We start from the raw sequence: 7,377 nt of genomic DNA, 5'->3' as shown, positions 1-7,377 counted from the left end.
GCATAATTTATTTGTAGTCTCAAGTTAGGCTTTGTAATGAAAAAAAAAAAAATCTTTTATCTCAAAATATACATATTTTACTCTAATAGTAATAAAAATTAATGTGTGCACGTTTCTTTGTTTTTCTGTGTATATCGATGTTATTTAATGTAAAATTACCAAAATTGGCACAAATATACTTTACAGAGTGGGGAATACATCTTAAAGCTATATATTTTTGGAAATTTTAGTTAAGAAAGTAAGCAGATTTTATGGTTTTTGTAAAACTAATTTTTTTGTCAACTTAAAATTTCTAAAATTATTTCTCTGATTATACTAATTTAATTTATGATATTTTTATTCTAATTTTAGCATTATATTTAAAAAATAATTTTCAGAAAAATAAATTATATTTTGTAGTTATACCTTCCAATATTACAAAGAATCTATTTGTTTTGTTTATTCAAATAATTAATTTTGACTTTAATTGTTAAAAGCTAAAAAAAAAATGTTTTCATATTTTATAATATATTGATTTTTCTTTATTTCATTAAATTTTTGGGTGAAATGGAAATTTGTAATCAAGCTTCTTACAATAATAGGAAATATATCACATAGATATACTATGGTTGATAATTTTTAATTCCTTTTATGAGCATGCTTTAATTAAGCTAACTTATTGTCAAATATTAAATATGGCATGATGTTTTAATTTGAAATGAAATATGTTTATCTAATAAATATATTAATGTGAAATTAGCACTGACAACATTTAGTTAGTTCTAAAATGACATGGACAGATACTTTTCTATAAACAGAGAGGAGAGGTATTTGACTTCATTAGAAATATTCATATAGACAATAAATAAAACAAGTGAAAGGCTACTAAAAAATGCACATCCATTATAACTTGGAAGTTTAAAATTACTTTCTGGAGGAAATCATAAATATCAAGTCAAGCATAAGAGTTTCAATTGAAATTGAACATAATGAGTATTCTAAATGAAGGGGGTAAAAAAGTAGTCGTAGATGGCAGCTGATGAGCAAATAAATGCAGTACATTTTTACAATTTCATTTTGAAAATGTTATAAACAAAAGTTGGATAATCTTAATGACTCAATGAAATATAGAATGTTATGTCAAATACTATTTGGCATTTACAACAAAATATGGGATATGATAGAAATTTTTATTTGTGTTTTTTATAAGCATTTTTATAGTTTTAAAAGAAAATTTTATTCTGTTGTCTAAAGATTCAAATGCAAGTCTCAAATTTTTTTAAAAAAATTATTGATTTTATTTGTAAATAAATATTATTTTACTACAAAATATATGTAAATAATAATTTCAGATGGTACTTTTAAGTACAGTGTAGTTTTATTAAAATCAATGTGTTTCAATAACTTTGAAAAAAAAAAAACCCAGCGAATATAATTATGTTAAAATGCTGACAAAATGACTTTCAAATAATCAGAATAAGTTATTACCAATAAATGATGATTTTTAATATCTATTAAATTTCCACAGTTAGGTAATTTAGAGATTAAATTTATTTAAAATAATATTCCTTCCCCCATAAAAGTGAGACACTTTTGAAATGAATGAAAAAATTCTGGTTGCAGTCTTATCTTCATTGATGAAAGATTGCAATTTCATTAAAAATTCTCCACTATTATGAAATTGGCGCACATTCAATTGTTCCTTTAGTCAAAGACATTGATACAATACAGAAGTTAGCAAAATTAAGCAGCTGGGTAAATACTAAGCAGAAATTAAAAAAAAAAGAAACGTTTTTGATTTCTGATATCTAAAATCATCATTTACAATTGAATTTTAAAAGTTTTAAAAAAATGAAATGATATGTATTTTAAATAAATCTTAGTAGTAAAATGTAATAAAAAACTCATTTTTTAATGTTTTCCTAATTGGTTAATGTTTGCAAATTATCCCACTTCAATGACATATTTATGTATTTTTTTTTTTTTTTTTAATCTGTGAGATTTTATTTGACTTCAAAATAATGTAAATAAAATTTCCCATGTAAACTGGTTTTAAAATAATTTTTTCTTAAAAAATCAAATACATTAACACTAGTTTTTTAGTTTGAAAATAATTCATTAATTCCCTAAAAATGAATTTTTATTAAAATTATCATTGATTGTATGGTATTTATTTACTAAATCAGAATTAATTTATATTTTGATAAAATTATTCATTATATTTTAAAATTATTAATTTATATTTTATATAAAAAAATCATTTGAATAATTTCATCTTCTTTGTTGTATACAAGTTGAAGACCTATTGCTATTCATTAAAATAAAAATTCTGAAAAATGTAAGAATTCATGGACTTCCTACAGGAAACAAACAATAAAGTGCTTTAACATTAAAAAGTTACAACCACACTATTTCTTTTATTTGAATTGTTTTTAAAAAATATTTTAATGACTAAAATTTCGCCAGTAAAAATTAAGTCTAAAATTTTGAATAAAAAGATCTCCACAATAAATTTCACTAAAAGTAAGGAAAAAAAAATGCAGTTGATTATTACATATGTCAATTTAATCATTAAGTTATCTGTTAAATTCGTGCAGTCGTGGCCGAGTGGTTAAGGCGATGGACTAGAAATCCATTGGGGTCTCCCCGCGTAGGTTCGAATCCTACCGACTGCGGTTAAACTGTTTTTTTCTTTCTCCCCAACTTTTTTATTTTCTTTCGATCTTATAGGTCTTCCCTTCTCACTAGTATATGGTAAGAACTTTTTTTTTTAAAGGGAAACTTAATTGTTTAATTCTGATATTTATTTTTAAACAAATATTGATAACTAAATATAATAAAATTAATAAATATATAATTTTAATTTAAACAAATATAAATAACCTTGATTATTGAAATGAATCGTTATACATTATTCAATTAATTATGCTTGTAAATATTATAGAGGTTATACAGATAACAAAAAGTTTCGTTAACAACATTGTATCTTCAAAATTTTGATTACCTGTAGTTAATAATAAAGAATGAAAAGCAAACACATATATAAAATATGATGATAATAAAGACTTTTCTTCGATAATTTTTTTTCAGTGAATTTATTTTAATAATTTTAAATATTGAAGTTTATAAATTAGTGTAGTCAGTTATACGGTTGTGGAAATATTTAACGTTTTTGAAATCTTTATTAGATAACATTTTGTTAGTTTAGTTATGCAAAATTTAAAAAAAAAAAAAAAAAAAAAAAAGTTTTTTTTTGGGGGGGGGAAGAGGAGTGGTATTAAATAATATGGTACAGATAACAATATGTAAAATTTTTGTTTGGATACAGAATTCGAGAGAAATAAAATAATATTGTTTACAACTTAATATTTCTGCTACGACTACTTAGATATTTTTAAAGTCCATAGACAATGGCAAAAAATTTCCGACAGGAAAAGGGGAGAGATTGCATTCCTTGTATTTAGATTCAAAATAACGTTAATTTACTTTCTGTTAAAAGTAAATAATAATTTAATGTTTAATTCGATTATAATGAATAAATGAATATTTGCAATAATTAACTATTTGTGGGACATTTTGGCTTTCAAAATTATCTGAAAGGCAGTCAGTTAATAAAAGAAAATGAACTATCAGGAATATAATCTCAAAGGAAATCTATGATAATAACAAATATTATTTTTAGTGAAGTAAATAAGTTTTTATTTAAAAGTTTTTAATTAAAAATATTTTGGATAAAATTTTCTTTCATAAATATTTATTTATTAACAATTTTAAATAAATTATATATATATTTTTCAATTCCTCATACTAAAACAATTCTTAATTCTTTTAAAGGAAAGAATTATATTGAACAACATGAAGAAGTATTCATACGCTGCAAAATTCATGTGAATTTTTGCAGTATTCCAATTATTTAAAAAGAATTTTATCTTGTCACATATTATGGCATTAAAAATATAAATTATAGAGCCAAATTTAAATTGCAAAATATAAAAATAGCTTAAAATAGAATTTCAATATATGACGATTGAAACAATTTAAAATTACCTTAAACTATTGATCAATCGGGCCTCGTTCTTTAAATATTTATGCAAAGTTGCGATGGTAGAGTATGTATTGAAGCAATATTTTATACCGTGAGAAAATACTTTTCAAATTTAGATATAACGATGAATTAAATTCTTAAAATTTGAATTCATTCTTTCTTCGTATTAAAAAAAAATCTATATGTGATATAACTGATCAAAAAGATAAAATTAAAAAATATTTTCGCTTGATCAAAAACTTATTTGCATCTAAACGTAGCTTACTGATAGTTTTAGTTAAATTGAAACTACTTTTAAAATGTTTCTTATATTTTATAACGTATGCAAATAAATGTTTCAAATAAATAGAATGTTCTAACAAAAAGTACAGTATATGAAAAAATAGAAAGCGACATTGCTAATAAAATGACATTTGTTAGTAAAAAAGTTCTTTTATCTGAAATGTATAAAAAGATTATGATTAATAAAAATATTGGCTACAGAAATAAAAATCAGACTATTTTGTTTACAATACCTTTTTTAAAAAATTGATCATTTATAAAAAATACTTTATAATTATTATAAAGGGACATATTGTTTAATGAACCAATATTAAAATCGAGAGAGAGAGAGAAAATATACCAGAAATTTGTTTGCAAGAACGGAAGCAGAATATTTTATTTTGTTGCAAGGCTGATTTTCGAAATTCGAACTAAATAAGCAAAAAAATAGATTTGGGAAAAACACCTTGGTTTGCCTTTCTTGTTTCACTGAATTCAGCATCTCAGATGTAATTTTATTGGCAGACAGGCAGATCTGACAGATTGCCTTTTATGAGGTTTTTACCATTAATTAATAGATGCAAGAAAAAGAAATAAAATAAAATAAAACATAATACCACTTCTAACAAGAAAAGCGCGACCCATTTCCAATACTTCCTGAAAACTTTCACTCTAGACATAAGATTAGCGATTTTGCAAGCTGTTGGGAAAATTAGTTTCATCTTTACTTCTAATTTATAACACTTTCTTTCTTGTAAATATAAAAAAGTATCATGCTGCATGATGAATAGCCAACAATTAAATCGCAGATTTTACATTAAGCCGTTATATTCGGATAATATTTACTTATTTCAACTGTTTAGTACATAATCGAGAAGGAATTCAAATTATCAGATTCTTTGAAATCTTGCTCTCCATAACTCCCTTCCGAAACAATGATTTTTTACTGAAGTCCCCATTCAAAGACACGTAAGATTGCAGTAACTTGTGAGACCGAAAGTTGTTTCTTGTTGCTGCATCTATTGCTTCTTGTAGCCTCTAGATGGCAGCACAGCAATAGCATGGAATTTTGCAACTTAATTATTACTAAATATAAGACATTTCCAGAAACTAATATTTACTGAAAGATAATCTGAAGTGTATTTTCTGCAGATTTTTTTCTCTTTATAATCATTAATTTTTGTCTACCGTTTTCAAAAACTTGTAGATGTAGTCGTATAACTCACCGATTCGAATTTGAAAATAGACAAATGCCTAAGAGTCACATAACTTTTAGGTGATTTAACTTATATAAATTAACTACAAATATTATTTAAATTGCAGAAAATAATTCATTTTTCTCATGTTTGGAATTTGCTTGCAGATCAATATGATCTAGTGTATTTTGAGGTTAGCTGCTTGATTTAGAAGTCAAACTTTGTTGTACGATATTTGATTTGTGTGAAAAGATTTTGTAATTTTTTTTTCACTATCTTGCTTAAAATTACTTTTAAATTTAAAATTTTGTTTTTTCATATATGAAGTATACAAAGAAAAAATATTGTAAGCATTCGAAAATTCGATTTCAAGATTTGATTAATTCCTCCACGTTTCACTCCTTCCCGAATCTTAAAAATACATTTTTGGAATTAAGTGCGGTTGCCAAACAGTAAAAATGATTACTCAAAAATGCTTTGAGCTGGAAAGATGAAATTTATTACACAGGCTTTACACCAGATTCATAGATTTCTAACGTATCTTGAACAAGAAGGAAAATTGTTTATGTGTCTGAGTGTAAATGAACATGATAATTATAAAACATAAAGAACTAAGCAGATAAAATTTGGTGCAAAGTTTTAACATCTAAAGTGTAGATTTGTATCAAATTTAGAAATAAATCTGCCAAAGTCTCGACAGTTTCCGCTCTATACCTTCGCTGGTATATAAAAGTAATAAATCAAAAATGCAAACGATATAAATAAACGGAATTCGATATGTGATCGTATAATTAAAATTGGAGTCGTGAGTCAAATTTTGGTTTCAATCGGTCACAAAATTGGCATCTGATATGAATACTTTTTCCCCTTCACTATATTATGAAACAAAAAACGCTGACTTGCGAATTCTGAATTAAAAAAATAAATAAATCTGAGGACACCTGGCGTTCACACTGATGTCCTAAGTTCACAAATTTTATTCGAGAATAAAAAAACATTGATACTTTTATTAAGGTGTATATGAGAAAATTTCGAGACAGATGACAGCCCTGCTGGTTAATTTCAAAGATTAAATCAAATATAGTTTATCAACGGAAAGAAAGAAAAACGAATTTAAATAACATTGATTAATTATGGATTTCTATTTTAACACAATGGCTTTGGTTTAACGAAAATTATGATCTAGTTCACTTTCCATGTCTCAATTTGATCGCAATTGGAAATCCTATCAGTTAAAAAAATTTTACTGTCTTATATGGCAAATATGATTAAAACATCGTTTTTTTTTTACCTATGAAATACAATATAGAATTTGAATTATTCATGTTTATCATGTCATCAAATCCTTAACCGAATGAGTCAGCATATCTCTATTCTTTCAAATTCTTTTTTACTTCCGCGGTATCATTATTAAGTGATATTTGCATGGAATAGATACCATTTCAAACCCGAGTACTTCGATTCCAAAATTTAATTATAAATCTTTAACACTGCAAGTTATTGTTAATAATAGAGGCATTTATATGTTTAATGATTCGATAGTTTCACATAACTTTTTTCTCTCTGTTTAAATACAATCGTTCGATTTCTTTTATCACTCTTCAGTGGCAGATTCAGCATTTTTGAGGCCCCTCTTTTGATGAATTGGCCAATTTAAGTTCGCATTACAAAATACATTTAACTTAATACATATTTTAATGAGTTGCTTTAATTTTTTATTTTAATAATATAGTGAAAATGTATATTTTATTTACTATGACATGATTGCGATGCATTCTTTTGTTATATTTAATTATATTGAAGCAGACACTCGGGTGTATTTGCAAACACTATAATAATTAAGTGACAGCTAATAAACAGGTAACAAAGTTGACCAATTATACTTGACAAAGTGTT

At 24.7% G+C, this 7,377-nt stretch overlaps 1 non-coding gene across 1 annotated transcript; it reads left to right on the top strand.

The window, feature by feature from the left end:
* Positions 1 to 2,572: 2,572 nt before the first annotated feature.
* Positions 2,573 to 2,654, top strand: Trnas-aga (transfer RNA serine (anticodon AGA)). Its single transcript has one exon. It is a non-coding gene; the product is annotated as a tRNA-Ser (tRNA).
* Positions 2,655 to 7,377: the final 4,723 nt, after the last annotated feature.

The sequence above is a fragment of the Argiope bruennichi genome, chromosome 1 (genome assembly GCF_947563725.1).
Source record: "Argiope bruennichi chromosome 1, qqArgBrue1.1, whole genome shotgun sequence".
In the NCBI taxonomy this organism is placed as follows: Eukaryota; Metazoa; Arthropoda; class Arachnida; order Araneae; family Araneidae; genus Argiope; species Argiope bruennichi.
Note: the sequence above shows the minus strand (reverse complement) of the source record. Positions and strands in the feature narration are given on the sequence as shown.